Genomic DNA, 25,702 nt, shown 5'->3' on the forward strand with positions numbered 1-25,702 from the left:
ATTATATCGAGATATATTTGCAGTGAAAACAATTAGCTGCAATCACTACTTCAGCATTTTTAATTATTCAGAATAGATATGTTCATAAATACTAAAATGATTCATATTAATATTAGCACTGCATCCACAGTAAAGAGAAGATATGTGTTTATTAACGTAAGCATTTCTGTGATTATTATTTCGTATTAATACTCAGATATAATTTCAGATTTTCAAACGATATTTCTTTATTTCACTGATTTAAGAGTTGACATGTAATTATGACTAATAACGTGTGAAGATATGTTAGATATATAAGATATGAAAATAATGTTAACGCTTATTCAGCATCAGAATTATTTTCATTTTCTATTAGTTCTATTTGATCCTGGATAATTGAAAGAATCTTCGTACAAATATCAACTTTGAGAGTGAAAGTACCACCGTCAGTTTTCAAATGTTCCACTGTATCTTGTGCATGACCCGTCTTAGCATTTCTTTTAATATTTTCATAACATTGATTTGTTTCATAGTTTGCGTTTTCACATCCAAATGGCGATTGAAAATATTGGGTTAAAGAGACCCATGTCTGTTCCTTTTTCCTAATGAAAGTTCCATCACTACGTTTGAGTTCAATTACATTCATATAATTGCTAGATATACTAAAATAATTATATTTCTCATATGGGGTAAAATTGTTGCTCCTTACACTTTCTTTTTCTCGATTTCCGTTTTAATTATGTTAGTCTCCAATATTTCCATAATGTAAAAAATACAATTCCCCGCTAAAACAAATGACTACACCAACTAAAGGCACATTCAGTAAACTTTCATACAATCACTGCTTCTTTGATTCCTGTTACATTACTCTTAACATCATGTTACCTAACCAAACTACCTCAAATGGTTGGTGAAACACTATTACACTAACAGGATGTTTAATTTTTAACAACACGTTAGTTAACATGCTATTAGCGTTATTGTAACGAAGTTTGGTAAAATTGGGCCCTAACCTACCAGCGTCCGCCAGTTCAGGTACTCCTACTTTCAATCATGGACGTAGTTGCAGCAGCCTATATTTATTTGCAATTTGCGTGCAAAAAGAAACGGAAACAGAGGCAATGGGGGCAAACATAGTTACATATCATATACAAGTAGAAATAAATGTGGTGATTCAAATTTTCTGGCTGACTTGAAGTTCAAAACAGTTGGTGGACATTATAAAAATTTTACCAGAATGTCACCTACAGACTTTAAATATTTGCTGGCGCCTAATGTTGCAAAGAAGGATACCACATTCCGTTCAAGAAAGAGTGGAAGTGACGATGCGATTTCTGGCATCCGTACAATAATACGCAATAACATTGCTGAATCAACACACAAGACTAAAATTAGGTTAAGAATCATAAATGAAGAATCTTCAAAGGACTTTGAAGCTAAATTAAAAAATGAAACCTGGAAATCAGTATATGTCAATAAAGATATGAATAGTAAATTCAATGCGTTTCATAATACATTCTTAAATATCTTTGAACTAAGTTTTCTTGTAAAGCACAAAAATTCTCAAACATCTAAAAATAATTGGATTACACAAGACATAAGAATCTCATGCAAAACAAAGAGAACTCAATATATATAAAGTAGAAATAGTAATGACCGCAAATTAATAGGTCTAATTTCTGTAGTACAATTTTATGATTAATACAAACGAAGGCTTTGGAGAGATGACAGAATACCCCTCCTACTTGTAATTTTTTATTAATTGCTTCCAGAATTTTATCAGTTAAATGAAACACAATGTAATCTTAAAAGCCAAATAACTTTAATAATTTATTCTAAACTTGACTAATAAAATCAAAACAACTAGGAACATTATTTACTTACTTACTGGCTTTTAAGGAACCCGGAGGTTCATTGCCGCTCTCACATAAGCCCACCATTGGTCCCTATCCTGAGCAAGATTAATCCAGTCTCTACCATCATATCCCACCTCCCTCAAATCCATTTTAATATTATCTGTGTATCTAATGCTTACTCACTTCACTTGCGTGATTCGGGTTCCGCATACTGCACATAGATGGCAGGACTGTGGCCCACTTTTAAATTACACACCACTTCGGCGGGCCACGTTATGCATGATGTGTATCTATGAAGAATTATGTCGTGTAGGCTACTAGGGTGAGTGTATGTGTAAGTGTAGTGTAGGGAGTGGGTGAGGATGATGATGGTGAGGAAGGAAGAAGGGGAACCCGGTGCCGGCACGTAGCCTACTGTGCCGAGTAGCACCAAGAGGGCCGCCAGGCTTAACGTCCCCACCCGACGGACGAATCACTATCACTATTTACATGAAAATTTCTGACCCCGCCAGGAATCGAACCCGGACCGGCTAGTCTGGATGTAGAACTTGCTACCACAGAACTAACTCGGTGGCTAAAATCTGTATGCATTCAAACATGGAGAATCGGAATATGTAAATTTTAATATAGAGTATCATTAAAAAAAAATTAACTTTACTGTCACACTCTTTATGTCTGAAATCTAACTTTTTTCGAACACGGGTATCATATTGTATGGTTTATCTCCAACAGCTTTTTGTATAAAACTTTTTTTTGTAAAATTTAATAAGTTATTAGCAATATTCCATACTTATTGTTCACTCTGTTTATAAAAGAGTATATCAACATCTTAATTGCTGCAACATTCTCATTTCAGAACAAAGATGTGGATTCAGAAAGAATACATCAAGTGAGCAAGCTTCGTTTAATTTAACTGATAAAATTCTGGAAGCAATTAATATGAAATTACAAGTAGGAGGGATATTTTGTGATCTCTCCAAAGCTTTCGATTGTATTAATCATAAAATTCTACTTTAAAAATTAGAATACTATGTTATTAAAGGCATAGCATAACTGTGATTTGAATCATATCTCCATTTCAGAAAACAAAAGTTGAAATCAACGTATTCAGTGACACCTTTAAACCTACTTCAGCATGGGGAAATGTTCATACAGGGGTCACGCAAAAATCTCTATTAGGACCTCTTCTTTTTCTAATTTTTATAAATGATCTTGGTCCCTTAATAAAAGGAACAGATTATCCTATACTATTTACAGGTGACACAAGTATCATAATTACAGACAGCAACTTTGCCACATTCAAATATAAAACAGAAACACTTTTCCTTAAAATTTATGACTGGTTTACAACCGATAAACTAGCTTTAAACATTAATAAAACTAACATAATTCAATAATTTCAAGGGAAAAATTGTTTCGGGGCCGGGTATCGATCCCGGGACCTCTGGTTGAACGTACCAGCGCTCTTTCCAACTGAGCTACCCGGGAACTCCACCCGACACCGTCTCAACTTTTCCCTTTATTCAAATATGCTTTACAGGGAGCCTTACCTGAAAGACTAGATTTGCATATACCTACGTCACTGTGTACGTTAACAGAAAACCACAATTCCAAGTCACACAGAGACTGTGTGCACTCGATGTGGGTCTGGCGTTTCGTCGGTCTCTGGCGTTTCGTCAGCCCACGCGGGTTGTGTGGATATAAAGGGAAAAGTTGAGACGGTGTCGGGTGGAGTTCCCGGGTAGCTCAGTTGGAAAGAGCGCTGGTACGTTCAACCAGAGGTCCCGGGATCGATACCCGGCCCCGGAACAATTTTTCCCTTGAAATTATTCAAATCTGCTTTACAGGGAGCCTTACTTGAAAGACTAGATTTGCCTAACATAATTCAATTTAAAATCTCTTCAAATTTAATCTCTGAAACATGAGACACAACTATCAACAATATACCTCTACTAGAAACATCAACAACCAAATTTACTGGTTTGCATATTAATAATAGGTCTACATTAAACTGCAACCATCATATTAATGAAATAACCCCCAAACGTAGCTCAGCATGCTTCGCAATTAGGTCGTTACAACAATTCGTAAATAGGAGTATCTTAAAGACAATATATTTGCCTATATTTATTTCATTATGTTCTACAAAATAATATTTTGGGGATAGTAAAAATATATTATTACAAAAAGAGAAATTAGAATAATAGTTGCAGCTAAGGCTATAGAATCGTGTAGACCATTTTTTTTTAATTAGAGATTCTGACTTTAACAAATCAGTACATTATACTCTTCAATAAATTTCCTCTAATATAATAAAGAAATTTTCCAACTAATTTAGCCATACATGTATAAATACCTGCAGAAAGAATGATTTTCAAACGCCATCATCAAACTTATCATGCTATCAAAGGGAGTACCTTGCATGACAATAAAAATGTTCAGTAGTCTTCAAGACATTGAGTCATAATCAAAATCCTGCATTATTTAAAGTACCCAGAACTAAAAATTACCGTACCTTATATCTCACACTTTCTGTTCTGTAGATGAATTCTTGACATTTCACATATTGGTAGTGTAAATATTTTAATACTATGAAATGGTAAATATATTCTATTGTATAATATGTTATTGTCATTAAGGTATTAATTCTGTATATATTTCATATTTGCATTTTTATATTTTAAACGAAAGAATTTGACATGTTCTTTATTCTATACTCTAAAGCAACTGTAAGATATTATGGAACGAATAAATATGTCTGTCTGTCTGCCTGTCCGTCCATCCATCTATCAATTTTAATAATTGTTATATTACATCTGTGGATAATATTAGGTTTCTTGAATTTTTTGTCGACAACACTTTACAATGGTAGGCCTATATTGATTTTATTTAAAAAAAAAAAGCTAAGTACCGTAAATTTTGCTATTTTTACAGCTTAGGTCTACGTTGAATCTACATTCTTTCTTATCTATATATTATTCTCATTTTAACCATGGTACCTTTTAAGGAGAAATGCTGTAAATATTATTAGAGTCTTTATTGCTCAGAAACGAGTTATTAGAACGATTTTGTTATTTAAAGTACAAAACGTATTTTTTTTTTTCTTTTTTAGGAATACAGAATCTTGGTATTTCTTTGTATAGCCTATACTTCTATTTATAAATGTTTAATGCTGTTTACGCATGACGAAACTGAATATAATAAAATATTACGAGTAAATTGTCATGATTTTAGTACACGTAATGCAGAACTGTAAGAATAGAAAGTCACAGACAGAAGAAATATGATATGCCTAATTATTATAGTACTTCATTGTTTAATAAGTTAAAATCTAGAGAGTTGACCACCGTAATTGGCGGTGATTTAAACTCATTTCGTATCGGTGTATTGAATTATGTTCAATTAACAATTGAGAAATCGAGAGTAACTTCAATTTGGTGTTCCTAAGAAGTGTTAATTACTTTTTAGTGTTTGCGTGTATTTAATTTTTAATAAGTAATTCATTATGGCGTGTGTTTGAGCGAAGTGTAGACATCAGCAGTATGTGTACAAATAATTATTATTATTTATACTTGCTAGTATAATAATATATTATTGAGATATTTTTACATGCCAATAAGTTCATACTTGCTGATTATTCGTATTATTGACAGTAATATTTTGTATATGGACAGTGATTTTGGTTTCCGAATGTGAATTAACATAGAAATGTTAAATGTTACGATTTATTTAACGACGCTCGCAACTGCAGAGGTTATATCAGCGTCGCCGGATGTGCCGGAATTTTGTCCCGCAGGAGTTCTTTTACATCCCAGTAAATCTACTGACATGAGCCTGTCGCATTTAAGCACACTTAAATGCCATCGACCTGGCCCGGGATCGAACCCGCAACCTTGGGCATAGAAGGCTAGCGCTATACCAACTCGCCAACCAGGTCGACGAATTAACATAGATGTTACAATGTTGGATCTCATTGAATACTACAATAAATCAGGAAATAATCATTGTCAATAAAATAGTCGTATGAATATAAATGATGATGATGATGATGATGATGATGATGATAGTGATGATAATAATAATAATAATAATGAAGTTGAACATAAAATAAACATAAATAAGTATAACGCATGAACATTGTACTGGTACAGCATGGTTTGCTGAATTTAATAATAATTCGGAAACAATAAAATTCAAATTGCAATCATTAACATCAGAGCTGAGTCCTTTGTTACGCAGGAATACCGACATCTGACGGTTCGCTCCGCATCATCGGTCCGCAACGCTGGGTCGTAACATCAAGTCGCCAGCTGCTCCCAAGCATCGTTCCTTAAACTTTTGTTAAAATTCCTTGTGGTGTTTGGCATTTCACAAAATTTCTTTTCCTCTGTATAATTTCATAAAGTGCAACGTGTTTTGCTCGGTCCATTCCATGTTCACTGCCCACACAGACAGACGAATGGGTGTTGATTGATGGTTTATTGATTGACCAATTGATTGACATTAATCCTACGCTAACAAGTGGGCTATCTTTCCTTGACCCTGCAGGTAATGTTTCATCATCTACTAAAGAGCCCGAATAGAACCTGGAGCCTCAAGCCCTTAGAACTTGGATTAACATCGGAAACCCGTACTTGCCATAAGTATAGGGATTGAATCATTTTGCAACGCAACTGATTTGCGTACATATTGCGAGTTAAAAGGTTTCAGGGTTAAATGAGGGGATAGCTAAGCGACATAAGGCCGAGGAATGAGACAAGTTTGGAGTGGATTAGATGAGGGGATAAATAATGTGAGAGGAGACATACTACGTAGGAACTAAAACCCCGCTCGCATTTTATTTTGTTTCAATATGGTCGAATGTGCTTTTCGCTTCGCTAGTGATGTACGAGTATTTTTTTGTAGCGGCTTATTTTCTGAAGTCAAGGGCTGCCGAACTTTAATTTCCTTAAATGTAAATTAGAAAAATATCTTATGATGAGTTGCCAGACCTAACGCGTTGCAAGCATTTAATGGAATGTGTTCCACTGTATTTATTTTTATTTTTTGTTTCTTATTTTTATTGTGTAATGACGTAAATCGTGTTTATTTATCACTTAACGCCAATATGTATCCCACTGTGTTGTTTTTTTTATTATTAACTTAATCTATTTTTTGTGTACATTTTATTCAATTGTCGGTTTCTGGTTTAATTATGTGAATCCTACTTAAATGTAATCTAATACTAATATGTTATTTTTATTTTTACTGTGTACATTTTTGTATTGAATTATCGGCTTCTGTTTTTATGTGATTCGTATTTGATTCTAACAATATTAATATGTTGTCCACTACGTTTATTTTTATTTTATGTGGTAAACTTTTATGTAACTACCTCTTTTGATCTCATTATGTACCTAAATTGTATCAGTATGTAATTACTTAATTCCGATCCAGTTGTATGTTCAACTATGTAAGCAAATTTTAATCCTGGTTGAGTGTAAAAGAAGGCCTTACGACTTCAACTCTGCTAGGTTAAATAAAGCCATTAATAATAATAATAATAATAATAATATTATTATTATTATTATTTTGCGATGCTGTATCAAAATCTAGGTTATTTAGCGTCCGGGCTATCTGGTTTCGCGGTCAGACGATCAACATCTATGCTTATCTAGCGTCTGAATGCTATGAAGGTGATAATGACAGCGAAATGAGTCCAGGGTCCAGTGCCGAAAGTTACCAAGCAATTGCTCTTAATGGGTTGACGTAAACTCCCGGAAAAAAACCTCAACCAGGATTTTAATCCGTGCCCGCTCGTTTCACGGTCAGGCAAGCTAACCGTTACTCCACAGCGGTGGACACTAATGATGTTTCTAGTCGCCCATTTGTTCTGATGATAATTGTTTCGTAAAATTGATAAGCAATGTTATGAAAGCAATAATTAATTTCATGGTAGCTGAACGTTTCTTTCGTAAAGACGAGCTCTTTTCTCTGAATCAAAAATACAACGCAAATGCGGTTATAATTACGTACCTTAGCTAGCGCCTGAAACGATTGTCACGAAATTTGATTTCGTCGATTTCAGTGATATTTCCTAAATCACATCATATTTTTCCTTCATTTCGCTGTAATAATCTAATATAATATCTTACTATATCTGTATTTTCTTCTAGTACATTCAAAAGACCGCCGTTATACTCCCTAAACCTTGCATTTGAAATAATGCTTAAAGAATATAGTAGCGAATTTACTAGCGAAATTTCGATTGTCTTATTTCGGTACGTCCAGGTCACTAGCGGCGAGCATAGTCGGCGCTGCTGTGCGCCTTATCCAGTTGTTCCGAGAGATGAAATGAAGGAGAAGTGAAGTGTTGGAATGAAAGAGGGAAACAAAGTACCCCGAGAAAACCCTTATGCAACGTCTATTTTACCATCATACATTCCACGCAGACCGAACCCGGACTGTCTTCATGGAAGGCCAGTGCACTAGCACTGTAGCCACACATGCGGCACGAATAGGTGTTACACGTCCAGCTTCCATGCACGTCCACACTTACTGCAACTTCAACGCTCTGGGGCCTGTTTCACAATGTTTACAATCTTTGTAAATTGTAAACTTTGCTTGTAAATTGTAAACTTTTGTTTCACAATCTTTGTTTATAATGTTGAACTTTACAAAGGAAATCAAATCTTTACAAATTAAATTTTGCTCACTTAAAAGTATTCTGTTTCACAATGAAGAGTAATTTTACAAACATGTAAATTTTACTTGTAAAATTAGCACATTTTCTACAATACGTCTGAGATGTGTAAAGTTTGATATTGCAACAAATTATGAATAAATACAATAAAGAAATACTTATTAAATTAATTTTTGAGTAACTGGATAATATTAAGAATTAAACTACAGCAATTTTGATGTTATTAAGGAGTTCTAGTGACTCAGACGAAGATATTGAATTTAGGCCTAATCAAACGAAGACGTATACGTAAAATTCTCCGGCCAAGAATTAATAGCACGTTCGTATCATTGTATAAATTTAATGAAAGGTTTCGAATGAGTCCCGCGCTATACTTCAGAATACCGCGTAAATATTTATATACGAAGACTGTATTTAATAAATACTCGCACTTAATAAAGAAGTTCCCTGCACCAAAAATAAATAATTCAATAATGCAATAGCGACACTACTTACGCGGTATTCTGAAGTCGTTTCGAGTCCCGTTTCTCTGGAATCTCTCCTACAAGATATGGGACATCATATATCCAACATACAAAAGAGAAAAGTGATGCCTTAACCTCAAAGCGAGAACTGTATTGTTTTGCATTGGATGCAGTCAGTTCCGTGGGTTAGCAGATAAGCACGGGATTTCTAAGATATCAGTGTGCAAAAGTGCGCACAGGGTAGTTGATGTTGTTAAAAGAGTTAAATTCGTGGCAGGTTTTTGATCACCAAAATGTTATTTACTATAGCACAGAATTTTTATGCTGCTAATGGGATCACTAATGTTTGTGAGGTTAGGGATGAAACATTAATAAATACTGATGGATCAACACAAAAAATTAATCTGATTTTGTGTTTAGACATCGTAATTATTTTATCAATTGCATATTTGTACGTAGACCAAATCTGTTATTTACTTATTTGACTGAATTTTGTGCTAACTTTGGTCATTTAAGTAATATACGTATTGGTATACTCGACCATTCACATCACACGGAACTCTATTGTCGCCAATATATAAAAATCTAAATACTTTTATTTTTTTTTAACAATATTTTATATTTTCTGTTGGTGAAATATGAATCAGCAAGCTTAGAATAATATATTTTAGTACAAAATATAAAGATATGTATCGATAGTAGTAAAAATACAGCGACTTTAGCTCTGCTCCTTAGCGATTTTTGTAAACTGTCGTTGGCGATATTGTGTAACCAATAATGCGTATTTGTAAATTTCTTTAGCTGATTTTGTAAAGTTCGTCAGACTTTACAAACTAATAAAATAGCATTGTGAAACACAATTTATAAGCATTTGTAATCTTTTACTTGTTATTTGTAAATTGTTAATTTGTAATTTGTAAGGATTGTGAAACGGGCCCCTGGATCCTTTGATTTTTCCTTGGAATAAACGACAACTGGTGCAACTCAGCGCCCCTCGGTCCGTAACGCTCAGGTTGCGGGCTCACGCTACGCGCCGATGTTGCGAAGTATCGTTCGCTGTCCAGATAGGATCGCAGCGCGGTTGCGCTACGACGTTCTGTTGCAAGTCTGGACGCACCTTTAGCAAATGCAGCTGGCCATATTGTGAGCGGAGCGGCATTTTGGAGGGGAAGTTGGTTCAAGGACAACGCTACACGCCGCTGGCCGCTCGCTCTTGTTTGAGATTTTAGCGGCGCCGCTCACAATTGCAAGTATGAATTGTCAACAAATGAGAAAGAAGTTATCATTTAAGAAGTGAAAACCCGAATATTCCTGTGGAATAATTGGGAGAAGAACTTCATAAACCTCTCCATGACGAGGAATGTATAAAAAGACATTTTACTGAACGCGAATAATATTTTTATAATATGTCGTGTGATTATTATTATTATTATTATTATTATTATTATTATTATTATTATTATTATTAATCATACTTCATAGAATATTGTCGGGATAAACACTCAGTTCTGGGTGCAATATTAAACATATTCCAACTCCGAAAGAAAGGTACAATTATATGATTTAAATATTTCTGTTGTTACGATTAACCATTGTTAAAGCAAGGAAATACCGGTACAATTAAAACTATTAGGTCAAAAGTAATTATTGACAATATCATAGAAGAATATTGACGCTTCTGTTATGAAATAACACAATCTATTAAGTACAAATTATAATGTTATATTAACATCTGCGACTGATTGAAATAATCAGTGAAGTTATCCTTATTTGTCTAGCAAATTCACTGCAACTATTATTCCTGCGACCTGAGTTCTAATGAGTTTGCACGTCATCAGTTCTGTCAATTTGTAAAGTCGTTTCATGATAATGCAGATCATGCTTTGTCGCAATCTTTTCTCAAATGGAAGATTATAATATGTGCTGGCTCTTCTCACATTTGTGTCAATATTTCTATTCGTGAATCGCCACTTAGCACGCAATATTCCGAAAGCACATTCCACATATTATTTTTCGAACACTAGATAAACTTTGATTAAAATTTTCCCTTCTAGGTGTAGGTCTCTCACTAGATATTGCCTCATAAGATAAAGTTTTAGAGGATATGCTTCATCTCCAATAAGTACAAGTGATACTTTTACATGTGAGTTCGATAGTTCAGGCACATTGAACCTGGTGGTCTCCAACAAATTGAGAAGTGTAAAGTTGTGAAAGTGCCTCCATCACTGTGTTTTCCTCTTCCCACCAAGTCAACGGTTAAAATGTTTAGTCTGGGCCAGCAATACTCTGTAGTAATACTACGTAAATTAAAATATCTGGAACCGAATTTATCAGGACCTTTTACCTGACCATGCTTTTCGTCGTTTGTTACGAAGCAATTAGGGAACCACAACGTTCGTAGTAATCACTGACTACTTTGTTTAATTTTTCTTTATTTGGTTATGGTATAAATTCTTTAATCGATTCATTTTAGATTACCTCACACGTTTCTCTTGCCATTACAATTGCTGTAAATTTTCCTACCCTGAAGGAAAATGCCAGTAATCGCAATGCTGTCCCTGTGGTTATAAACCTACAAGAAAGAGTAATGTTAGAAATTTACCTTAAATTTTTCCTCATTTTAACGTAGTAGAAGACTTAATATTAGAATATATTAATATTTTAGTCACTAATTCATTAAATATTCATTATTGCATTCTATTTTAGAAGACGTGGCAAAAATAAGTGGTAGAATTTAAAAGATAAATTTGAGAAGGAACTCTAGAAGCTCCCAAAGGTACGAAGCGGTTCCAAAGCTCTTGAATCGCTACATCGTGTTGGACATTTTTCGACCTGACGAAGTTTATGAAGGACGTCATCCTTTCTGATAGGACTGTAAGAAATCTTTCCTTCCAGGAGATCCCATCGACTCCAAACAGTCCTGATTTGGCGGAAAGTAAAGACAGTTGTCAGCGATGTTAACGTATCACTTCAGAAGAGTATGTTTTCGAATGCCTCAACACCAAAGCCAAGGGCTCGAATATGAATCTAAATTATTTAAATATATATCACTTATATAAAATATATATTTATGTTAAATCTATTTATCAATAATTTGTTATTTAAATAGGACCTTATATATAATTGATGCTGAAACTAGAGTAGTTCGATATCCTGAACATAATTTTTAATGTCTCTTTTGGCGCATATGAAAAGTAGGGGAGACCAGTGTAAAGCGGCCTACCTGGGTAAAACGGCCATGTGTAAGCATACCTTTAGCAGCATTGCCATATTGCCGATTATGTAGTGCACTGCGTCAGAACTGCTTCTGAAAGTGGTCTGTAAAGTCGTGGATGGCTGTCTTCACAATTTATGATTATTTCGATATGATAACTGTTTTTGGAGGTTCTGATCTAAGGTATCTACTTATTATTTGATATAATTTCATACATAATATACATAACGTGAAATGTTTATCTACTGCTTGATATAATAGAGGTTATAAAGTTCAACATGCATGTGTTCGAAACTACTTCAAGATGGCGGTGTTATGCTATAAGCTTGTTTGTTTAGATGCATGTGTTCGGTGTAAAACGGCCATGCACGGTGGCCGTTTTACACAGTGCTTGGCAGTTTTACACCGTGCTTGATGGTTTTACTCTGATATCTCTGACGTAATACATTGAAACACTAGAACTTTTACAAGTAATTCGGTTTCTTTTCCAGTATCAACTTGGCTATAAGTAGACGTATTAGGAACACTGATAGAAATTCTTGGAGCAGGGAAAATATGAGGGAAGCCATTAAAGCTGTTCAGGAAAATAAAATGAGAACAACAAAGGCAAGCAAAATGTATGATTTGTCTAGAACCAATCTGAGACGGCGAGTCGAAGAAAGGAATATAGATGTCATGTGCTGAAAAACTAAAAGAGAAAGCTGAAGCAGCCAGGTTCAAGAAAATAGTTAGAAAAAGAAACATGTATCATAAAATAATTTTGGAAAAGAAGAATACTAAGAACATTGAAATTACAAGTAGTGAAGAGAATTTAGACGATGAGGAAGATGCTGAATGCATATTTTGTCAAGAAAATATCCACTCCATTTCAGCTAGTGGTGAAGGATGGGCTCGCTGTATGTCATGCATGAAATGGGCTCATGAAGAATTTCCTGGACTTGATCCTGTAGCAGACGATGATTTCACCTGCGGTTTGTATCGCTAGACTATTAAATTTAAATGTCCTAATTCATGTTATAATTGATACCATATTAATGCTTTCTTTTCAATTATATGATCTTAGTTAATTAGATTAACATGTTCCACTTTCACGATAATAAATAATATCGTGTAACTATATGCATTTTTCAACTGAATATGTTTTCTGTTTTCTATCATATTTTTTCTAGCATAATATACACTGGGCCGTTTTACACAGATGCCAGTGTAAAACGGCCATTATATTACACTTCTGAAAAATTTTAATTTCGACAATATATATATTTTTTCAAAAATTAAAAAATGCCATATCACTGTTCTTGGATGATATACAACTCACACCTTTAAATTTAGACTCTTGAGCACACCGAAAGTTGTGTAAAGTAACACTTAAAATTAAGGTGGCCGTTTCACACAGGTTTCCCCTAATAATTATAAGTGCAGTGGAAAAATTAAAATTACACAGCAAACAATTGTAAGAAGTTTTAAATGCAATAAACCAAAATGAAAAATATCGAAAATTGCTAATTTCTCATGTTAAATTTTCGTAAGTATAAACATGTGTTTTTTTTTTTTTGCCATGTAAGCATGCAATTATTTGTAATGAATGAGACTTAATTCCATCATCACAAACATTTAAGGATTCGTAAGACTATTCCTATGTAATTTAATTTATATGGAGTATAGCCTACCTGCACCATTGCTCGAAGAATGCATGATGCTGTGTCTTTAACTTAAAATAAGTTTATCTTAATATAATGATTAACCATTGTGCAATAGTGATAGATCTCCGAAATTTGATGGCTTGCTTCTGTAGTCGCTCCTTATTTTTATTTAGAAAATAGTCGAAAGTTGTAATAGGCATGCGAGTATACTTCAAATATCTATTTGTAAATGTCCCTAATTATCCGTACAAACGATGAAATTCTCAGAGTTTCACATCTCTTATTAAATGGATGAACATAAAATTATCTTCCATTCCTATTTTAAGCTGTTCTTTCTAGATAAGAATTGCCTAAAAGCAAGCACTGTCATGATCTCATCTCATCTCCACGCCACGCCGCCCCGCTCACCAACTCCGCGCTACGTGGCCACACCAACGCTCTTTCCTCCCCACTCCTCAATTTTTCGAGAGCGGTACCGTGCTGCTCGACGTTTCCACTGTGGCCGCAGCCTAATATTACACACAGAAGTGCGATGGTTGTCGCGCAGTAAAGGTCTAGTCACACATCTCCGGGACGTGACGATGCTGTCCGTGACGTGGCGGCATCTTCCGAGAAAATAAAATATCGTCGCCTTGCAGACAAAGCGGTGCATTCCTACATCTCCGACAAAGGCATTCGCCGACACGTTCAGTGCTTCTCCGTGATCCGTGCCGGCAAAACGTTTTCGCTCGCCACCGATATTTTTTTTATTTTCACGGACGTGAAAGACAGAGGGTACCGCACGCTGAGCGGTTGCCTTTTGAAGTAAGACAGTCCCCCCCCCCCCCAACCTTTTCTGTCCACTCGGGGATGGGGTAATCTCTGTTTCCGCTTTCTGAAGCAAACATAAATGTTGCCAATTCTCCCCTGAATGCTAACACTAATTGCAGTCTTTCTTAACATGTTCAAACAATTTACAAGTGTTTTTGTTTGCTGTTTGAAAGTCGTAAATTCCTTAGTTTTTTTTTTTTTACAATTCCAAGATAGCAATGATAGATGAACAGCAATGTTAAAAATATAATTAACTTTATGAGGCACATTAACATTACCATGCCCAACCCGATATCCATCAAGAGAGTTATGTTGCAGGAAATCAAATCAGCCAATATTAGTAAGAAACATGCAGTGGAGTTGCTCGCAGCTTCGTATGGACACGAAGTGTTACGACTTCCTCCGTACCACTGTGTTCTAAATCCTTTGGAAATGTTAAATGTTATGTTTTATTTAACGACGCTCGCAACTGCCGAAGTTATATCAGCGTCGCCAGTGTGCCGGAATTTTATCCCGCAGGAGTTCTTTTACATGCCAGTAAATCTACTGACATGAGCCTGTCGCATTTAAGCACACAAACGCCCAGGATCGAACCCGCAACCTCGGGCATAGAAGGCCAGCGCTATACCAGGTCGACCTTTGGAAATAATCTGGCATCAACTAAAGTCTTAAGTTAGGAAAGACAATATTACTCCGAGTTGAGTCTAGTGTGTTAACTTCTACGTGATGGATCTGCAACAATCGGTCCCCATAATTGGTCCTCCTGTGTTCAACATGCAATTAAAACGGAACAGAATTATATGAAGTATGACAGGGACTGTAACCAAGAGAGATTTGTGGTTCATTTAGGAGAGAATGACGACGAATAGAGGTAAAAGAAGCAAAATGTCATATTTTATTACATAACATTTCAGATTTCGCTTCGGATTTAGACACGAAACACAAATTGACAATATTATTTCGGTGTTACTTTTTATTATTATTATTATTATTATTATTATTATTATTATTATTAGGCCTATCATTATTATTATTAGGCCTATTATTATTATTATTATTATTATTATTATTATTATTATTATTGATATAAGTATGAAACTATATTAGTTTGAAGAAGTTGACCGTACAATAGTTCTATAACGGATCTTTATACACACAGTAACTCAAAATTAACCATTCATTAATTCGTGATTGATTGAATGAAAGTACAATTTGTTGTATAAAGGCCCGCTACCACTTAGCGGAATCGAACCGAATCGAAACGAAAAGACTGCTGCCGCTCACATCTAGTGGGATCGAACCGAACAGTACTTTTATGTTTTGTGTTTTCTCATTCAAAAGAGAATAATTCTACACAAGATTTATTAATTTTTCTTCGTTCCTATTACATTGTGATTTTTGTATACGTTATATTTCAGCAATAACTTTCAATAGTAAACAAATTGAGCCGCCAATAATAGATGTGGTTTACTTGTTTTTTTCACGAAGGCTTCACGAGAGCATACGATCATACCCGAAACAGGAAATTCTATTCCGGCAGTGGAATAAAAATATTCTAGCTCATGAGTTCTGTTCTGATCGATTCGACTCGCCTCTTTCTGCTGTCTTCCATTTAAATACATTGTGAAGAGAAATTCTGTTCGATTCGATTCCGCTAAATGGGAGCGGGCCCTAGGAATAAATATACGATTGTTTCATACCCACGCCACGTGGGACGAAGTCAATGTAAAATGTGACAACTGCGCGCCTAGAAATTTACGCATGCGTCCCTTAATGACCGGGGTGGACCGTAGTTCTTCTAGCAACAAAAGAGACCGACTGGGGATCCTTGAAAAATCCTACCGAGTTACAATTGCACGGAACGGAAATTTGAGAACAGACGTGAAAAAATCATGTCGGAAAGGATGGATACGGACACGGAAAGCACCATCACGTCCCGGAGATGTGTGAATAGACCTTAAAGCACTGTCCCGATTACATGAACTTCGAACGGAAGTTTCTTCAGTTTTGAATTACCAGAACAGTTTGCTAGCAGATTATTTGAATGATCAGGAATGGTTGTACAAATTATGTTACTTGGCAGACATTTTTCAAAAATGAATTCAGCACATACATACAAGGTAAACGGAAGACTATATTCGATGCTGATGAAATTGTCGCACTGAAGAAAAAGATACCGTTCTACACAGAAAGCGTCGACAATAAGGATCTTACGTTTCTCATTGACTTCAAACTTTATAGAAGAAAATAACATAACAATGAATGTCTCATTAATAGCAATAATGAAAGAACACCGTGACAATTTGCTTCAAAATATCAATTCATACTTTCCAAGGGACACTCAGTAATCGATTCTAAAGAAATATGAGTGGATTGTAGATCCATTTCCAGTAATGTCAAAACCAGCAGCCCTCACTGCTTCAGATATGAGGTCCTTATAGACATGGTTTCGAACAACCACTGTCAGGCATCATTTAAAAGCAAACCATTTCCCGAATTTTGGGCTAAGTTAGGAGAGGATCTTTTGATATTAAGTTCAAAAGCTAAATTTCTCTCACTGCCTTCTGGCACTGTGTGCCTCAGTGAAACGACCTTTTCGAGGTACACGGCTACAAAAACAAAATATTGAACTTGTTTGGACACAGAAGACGATATACGTCTTCAACTGACTTCTATGGCACCGGACATTGACAAACTCTGTCGCAAGAAACAGGCACATTCTTCACATTAACTTCGGGTGTACATGTAACATTGTAACACTTTTTAAATATCTTAACTACCTGTTAATATCATTTTGTAGATTTAAATAAATTATATCCAGTACTTGTTTACTATTGTTTCCTTTATTAATATATATATATTCATACTTCCGTTTATGTATCGTGTGAAATATGCTTCATACAACGTAGACAGATAAAATTAAAAAGTAAAAATTTCTTGGGGCTCCACGAGAAACTTCTGCTTCAAAAAGGGCTCCGTGGCTGAAAAGGTCAGGAGTTAATGAGGTAGGGTGGCCAGTTCCTTCCCTTCTTCATTGCATACATCGCCGATTAGCTACATATTACACTAATCAGACTTCAGATGTATGCAATCTCCTGGCCTAGCTTTTCTCCCGTTCACCATTCCTTCCAGTGCATTCTTTAATAGGCAATTTCTTCTTAGCCAACTAATTTCTTTTTCTCTTCCGGATTAGTTTCAGTATAATTTTTTCTTTACCCACTCTTTCCAACACAGTTTCATTTCTTCTTCTATTTGTCCATTTCACACGATCCATTCTTTTCCTTATCAACATTTCAAATGCTTCTATTCGCTTCTCTTCATTTAAACATATTTTTTTATGTTTCTGTCCAGTACAATGTCACACTCCACACAAAACACTACTACTACTACTACTACTACTACTACTGCTACTGCTGCTGCTGCTGCTGCTGCTGCTACTACACACACAAAAACACATCAAAATGAAACTCTCAACACACAACTCAATTTCAAAACACACACTCTGACTCCACATTACACCACACAAACACACCCCCACAGGAAACAAAACAAAAAGCGCCAAGACCAGCAACAACCAGTTCTGAAGAAGAGCAATAGCAGGTCGAAACATGTTAACCAGGTACAGTAAAATTTAACACGAGAAAGACTATAATATATATTCCGAAGATTCATATATATTTTATGATAGGCTTATATGCAGTTGAGGTATAGGCCAAATGTAGTCAAACTGTAGACCTAATTTAATAAGTATATTTCTAAAAATACACTACATGATAAAACGAAATAAATAAACAAAATTATGGTTCATCTTCGTTTCTTTGGTTTGCACTAAAATATATACAAACTAATAATTTATAAGAAAGAACATATGTTTCAATAATCAGTAGACCTGTACCTGAAGTCAACTATTAGGCCTACTAAGTTTAAAATTTAATAATAATAATAATAATAATAATAATAATAATAATAATAATAATAATCTTTCAAAAACTTGTATTAGATAATTTGAAATTCAAACCACATAAGCTTAAATTGGGTGATTGAATTGATTGATAAATTAAAAAAAAAATAACTACGCACTAATCAATGTAATGTTTTCGATTGTTCTGTGTTATTTACACGCTTAGTGTAGTTATTCAAAATTATGTTGGCAAACACAAACATTTTGTGAATTATCACATTAAATTGCGTTACCATAATCTGGACTTCATTTCATTGTGGACGAAGTGAAATTGGGAATTCTCTGATAATCAGATATAGGCCTACGTTGTCCTTTACCATCACACTGTTAGATTTCAAACTGAACTCTGCCAATTGAATAAGAAGCACATCCTTCAGATCATTTACAGAAATCTCATTGTTTTTTTTAAATATAGACTTTTAAAATACGTTATTATAAATCACAATAATACTACGTACTACACTTACGTCACCATCAACTTACTGGTTCACTGACTTCACACACATAATCATCATTTCGTTTGAAGAGCCATTTTCACAGGCTTAAAAGTTGCAAGGAACTCTTCCACAATGCTATTAAAATTACTTATTAGATGAACAGCTTTTTCAATAATTTCGCTGTGCTCAGCTAGGGGTGTAAATTTTTTAATTTACGAGGCACTACATCGTTCAAAAGTTTAGGATACCAAAGAAGTAATTTCTTAAGTGTGCCATCAAGCTGTCGAAGCTGTGACGACAAAACGCTGTCACACCCCACTTCTACTGTTGTTTAGTCAACTGTCCGAAGACAAGTCTAAACCTCACAAGTGATACCAACAAGGCACCACTTATGAGGCAACTAGGTCAGGAGTTAATGAGGTAGGGTGGCCAGTTCCTTTCCTTCATTGCATACATCGCCGATTAGCTACATATTACACTACTCAGACTTCAGATGTATGCAATCTCCTGGCCTAGCTTTTCTTCCGTTCACCATTCCTTCCAGTGCATTCTTTAATAGGCAATTTCTTCTTAGCCAACTAATTTCTTTTTCTCTTCCGGATTAGTTTCAGTATAATTTTTTCTTTACCCACACTTTCCAACACAGTTTCATTTCTTCTTCTGTTTGCCCATTTCACACGATCCATTCTTTTTCTTATCAACATTTCAAATGCTTCTATTCGCTTCTTTTCATTTAAACATATTTTTTTATGTTTCTGTCCCGTATAATGTCACACTCCACACAAAACATTCACTAGTCTCTTCCTTAGTTCTTTTTCCAGAGATCCGCAGAAGATATACTTCTTTTTCTATTAAAAGCTTCCTTTGCTATCCTCCTTTTGACTTACCTGGCTGCAGCTCATGTTACTGCTTATAGATGGATGGATGGATGGATGGATGGATGGATAGATAGATTTATTGATATTAGTTCACAAAAGTACAAAACTTAATAATTTAACAAAAAGATCTATATACAAAAGTAGTTATACATAATAAATATACAATTTCCTGAACTAATTAATTTATCGCAAATCTCAATAATTTATTGGTTCAAACTTGCACTTACGTCTGGTTTTAGTGCATGTTTAAACCAATCGTAATAACCATTAAGACTTTAAACCTTATTTATCTGATCCTTTTCACAATTTACTACCATAAATAGTTATTGCATATAGTACATCCCAAGTATTTGATGCTGTTCACTGCTCTATTGCCTCATTTAGAATTCGCAAGTTTACCTTCTTTATTTTTCTTCCGACAACCATGGTCTTCGTCTTGTTTGCATGTATCTTCATCCCATATTGCTCACAACTGTCATTTAGCTCCACTAGCATGTCCCTTAATATAGTCTCCTCTTCTGCTAACAACGCCGTATCATCAGCAAATCTGATGCACTTTATTCTTCCTCCTCCTATCACCATTCCCATTTTCTGAAAACAGCTCTTCACTAAATCCTCCGAGTAGATGTTGAACAGGATAGGTGATAAAAGGGCATCCTTGTCGTAGTCCTCTCTATTTCATTCCTTCAGACATTTTTTCTCCTATACTGACTTTAAATCATTATTTCATATAACAATTACTAAATAACCTCATCTCTTTCCAAGCCACACTTACTTTGTTAAGATTCCCATAGTTTATTTCAATCCACTCTATCAAACGTCTTTTCTAGGTCCACAAATATTACAGTATATACACGTCTTTATTCGTCTGTAGGTATTTTCCGCCGATTGTTCGCAGCAGTCCAATTGCATGTCTCGTATCTTTTCTCTTCCTGAAGCTAAATTGCTCTTCTTCCAATTGCCCTTTCATCTTAGAATATAAACGTCAGTTTAGTATTATAATAATAATAATAATAATAATAATAATAATAATAATAATAATAATAATAATAATCGGAGGAAGAAAAATTGTTTGTGTGCATCTGAAGTCTGATTAGTGGAATATGTAGCTAATCGGCGATGCATCGGAGGGGGAAAGAATCTGGCCATCCTACCCCATTATCTCCTGGCCTAGTTGTCTCATGAATGATGTCTTATTGGTGTTACTTATGAGTTTCAAACCTGTCTTCGGACAGTTGACTAAACAACAATAATTCGTTCTTACTGGAGGCTATGGACCTTACGTTTTACCTCCTCTACTGACGCCTGAACTGTCTCAGTAACTTTTGACAATACCTGATTTCTCAGGTCCTTATTCTTCTAATTATTCTCAAATACATTTCCAAAAACAACTTTTCAATTCATATACTTCAATAAATCTCGTCTCTTCCACACTCCACTGCTTCTTGTGCTACGTTTACACGGTGAGGGTTTAGAGAAGATAGCTAGATTATAGCTGAGTATCACCGTGTAAACGGTTTTGAGAGTAGGTAGCTCGTTGACTCTAATATCTAAGAAGAGAGACAAATAAAGCGGCCTTGAAAACTGCTCTCGCCGTGTAAACACCCTGGACATACGTAGAACTCGCATATACTCGTACTGTCAACTCTCATTATACCCATAACTACTATAAATTATTCAGCTAAGTTGAACTTTTTCATTAACTCTCGCGACAGAAGCAGTGGAAATGGCGACCAGGAAACAATAGTATAGTATATATTTATTTAACCTGGTAGAGATAAGCCCATCAGGCCTTCTCTTCCCCTCTACCTGGGGATTACAACTACAATATTAAGAATACAATTACAATTATAATTACAGTTAATGGAAACAATGGAGTCTGGAAGAGACGAGATTGATTGAAGCATATGAATTGAAAAATTGTTTGTAGAATGTGTTCGACAATAATATAGTAATATGCGTTACAAGAGCGGTATGTTGACGTTTTCATATTCGAGGAAAAGATTGAAAAAGCGAAACGTAGTTGAGCTTTTTTAATTTCCGAGAACATGAAAACAAACATACCTGAAAGAGGAATTTCTAATTAGTTGCAATGAAATCTCCAACTTGGTTTCTGTTCAATGACGGCAACTTTGGAAAACAAATATATCTATCTTCAACATTGTTCCTATAAAATGTTTTCTGTGTTTACTATACTTCAGCAGCCGTGATATACGTCTGTCTTTTTTTTCCCCCAATCTATAAATGCGAACTTAAAACAAACGGTAAGGTTATGTAATGATTTATTTTTCATTTTAATATTTTAACAATATTATTTATATAACATATTGCAGTAATAACATCGGCATCTGGAATCTTGTGATTTTTTCACGGCTTCCTTAATGTTACTTGCATTACAAATGCAGTAACTTTTGTGGTGTTGTAGAGTTTACTTAATTTTTGCAAATATTTAAAAACAATAATTAACAGTGCAATTTAGGTGAAATTGCAGTGGTAAGTTTCCAATTTGTAATTATTACTATGTTAAACGTCTCTAAAAATAATATGTTAAAAGCCTAAAGCAGTAAAATGAATATGGCGTTTAAGCGGTAAGAAGAGGGAAATTGTTATGTGTGTTACGTTGGGAATACTGAATGTGGTATTTCACACTTACCGCGTATTGGTTTTGTGCGGAAAGCAAGCAAATACGCACGATCTCGCACAAAAATTATTGCAAGAATAAAGACCTGAGAACTCGGGAATTGTCAGAACTAGCTGAAACTGTTCAGGCGACTGTGGAAGAGGTACAGCGAATGCTCCATAACCTCCGGTTAAGTATGAACTATTATTATATTATTATTATTATTATTATTATTATTATTATTATTATTATTATTATTATATTACTGCTGCTGCTGCTGCTCAGATGTTCAATGCCTAACAGCTGTGGAAATGATATTCCTAAGGAGAACTGCCGGCTACAGCTTGCTTGACCAGAAAAGGAATGAACTAGTTACAAAAGAATTGAAAATTACACCTATTTATGAACATCTCAACCACTATAGACAAAAATGGCTTAACCATGTCAATAGAATGGACCGTTCCAGACTCCCAAGACAAATTCTCCGCTATATACCACATGAAAGACGATCTTTGGGACGCCCCCTGAAAAAATGGACGGAGTCCGTAACAGGCCACTAGGCCTAATACCTGCAAGGACAATGATGATGATGATGATTATTATTATTATTATTATTACTATTGTTATTATTATTACTATTGTTATCACCATTCATTTGATGTGGAATATTTTTATATTCCTTTAATATTATTGATAATGAATCATATTTAATAATGATAACCCTGAACTAGTACATTACAAAAAATCACATAACTGGTACAGTGGGGTCTGTACCGGTATATGTTAACAACAATATACTTATAATTTAACAATAAGAAATATGCTGAACTATTACACTGTTAATAGAACCATTATAAACACAATATAATGAAAGAAGGTAAACAATGTTATGTGAACAATTATGCTTTTTCATTCTTTAAACACCTGGTCTCTTTTGAGTAGCTTAAACACAATTAGTCATTTTCACTGCAAATACTGCATACTTTTTTTTTTTTTTTTTTTTTTGTGAACATTGAAGACAAATTGGACGTTAGCTCTTGTAGCATGGATATTTTATTTTCCTGAATTTTGGGGGCACAACGCACATCTTCTTTTTCTACTACTCCTCCTCCTCCTCAAGAAGCACTTCTTCAGCTGCATCTGTTGTCATTCTTTCATCAGGAAGCCTCGATATTCTCCTTAATATTCAGTCTCAGTTCTAGAGGTAAGGGTGCTTGCTAGTCTTTCATGTGGGACTCATGAAATGTAGCCTGTAATAGCAGAATCACGGTAGCTCTTGAATAAGTACATAAGCATTTACAGTACTTATGTCAAGAATAGCGAAAAAGATCGCCATTGGCTATCTTCTTGTGCGCCGAATGAGCTATAATTTGCACAAGACTATCAACTCCGACCTTCATACAATTATAGTATTCTATACGAAGAAATAAATAATGACTCACCCAACATAACGCAAGTGGTACGCGCGTTCAGGTTATAAGCTCGCGCAAGGAACGATTACCGAAAAGCAATGGTGGCGTTGCTGTCTGTTTTGTCGTGTGTATGTAGGCACGACGAGGGGGCGAGAGATGCGGACCGATGGAAGTACTGTCTCTTCCAAGAAGAAATGAGGACATTGCTGTGGAAATAAAGAACGTAACAAGAGAAAAATTCGAAGCTAATTAAACGTGGAACATATGTTTACGAATGAAATATTAATACCGTGCGATACAAGACATGTATTCACATGCAATGGAACAAACTAAATCCGTAAAGCGGTGGTTTCCAACAGCCACGGATCCCACGTACCGTGCGTGAAATTCTGTTCACGCTTGCGGTATACAGCGCGGTCTGGTTTTTATGACAGCGTGGACTGGTTTTTATAACAGCGTGTCATTGCGTCGTCGTAAATCGAGATGGCTGACAACATAGATCTTGCACTTATTTGTTTGAACATGAGGCAGACGTGGAAGAAGTTTTAATAATAAGTGCAATTAGGGACAGCCCTAATGAACTATTTAAAAAAAAGGAAAGAAGAAGGCACCTTCAATGTCTTGATTAAGAAACATCTTATTGATAACGAAACAAAATTCAGGGAATATTTTAGAGTTTCTCGACATTTATTTATGACAATTCTAGCATCTATAAAAGATGACATAACCACTCCTAGAAGCAATCGAGTGCCAAAACCCTTATCCGCTCAAGAAAAGCTGTGTCTAACTCTAAGGTAATGAAAAGCACGAATAATCACTAACACACATCCTGTAACATATTAAAAATTATTAATTAATATTTTCCTCGCTTACTAAACTCATAACATTTTTTTCTTTTAATGAGCGTAGCTCCATCTGTGTGACTAGTTCACAAATTTTTAGTCTTGTTTCAGCAGTTAGATGTGGCGGAAATGTCTTTATTGTCTCCCCCATGCTTTTTAGGAAACAATCAATAGGATCATTTTCTCTTTTCATCCTACTTCCAAGAAGTTCTTTTATAAAAACATTTCTTTCTTCACGACTTTTTTTAATTTCTAGGAACATTTTTTCTTTAGAATATTTCTGCTTTTTACATGACGGTTCTTGGTTCTGTTCATCATCAGTTGGTTGTCCCCTTTCTTCGCCTTCATCTTTATCGTTAATGTCTTGTATCTCTATCCTCAATTCTTCATTCCCTGTGACATTCTCTACAATTTCAAATACCGGTATTTTTAATTCAGTATTTATGATGGTGCTATTGCTTGGTTGGCTCACATCTCTTACTTCTAGAAGAGAACTCGATTCCAGGAAGCTACTTTTCGTTCTAAAATGCATAAAACAACTTACTTTAGCACCTATGTAATAGACTCATAGCTCTGATATGATATGTGAAATAAAAATGATAACTTCATTACAGCCAGAAATTATAATTGGATTTAAATGATAAAATATAGGGGAGGTTGTCCTATTATCGGTCAGACCATAATACCGGTCACCAGGTAGTTACACATTTATAAGCTATATAGGAGAAGCAAACCGTTATGAAGTGGTAGCCGGTGACAAAGGAACTTGGTTCCTCGCATAGGGTTCAGTGTTTGCCTCGCCAGTCTGGAGGAAACCTTTGTGAAGTGAGCACCACGTGGTTTTTGTATTACGCTGTTAACGTTTGGACCATTACTGATTGTGTTTAGGTGAGTTGTTCTTATC

The 25,702-nt window shown here is 35.0% G+C and overlaps 1 protein-coding gene across 1 annotated transcript in view; it reads left to right on the forward strand.

Annotated features, from left to right (window-relative positions):
• kibra (WW and C2 domain containing protein kibra) overlaps positions 1-25,702 on the forward strand; it is a 402,614-nt gene that overhangs the window by 105,384 nt on the left and 271,528 nt on the right. The gene's annotated exons all lie outside the window — the stretch shown is intronic.

The sequence above is a fragment of the Periplaneta americana genome, chromosome 5, assembly GCF_040183065.1.
Source record: "Periplaneta americana isolate PAMFEO1 chromosome 5, P.americana_PAMFEO1_priV1, whole genome shotgun sequence".
Lineage (NCBI taxonomy): Eukaryota > Metazoa > Arthropoda > Insecta > Blattodea > Blattidae > Periplaneta > Periplaneta americana.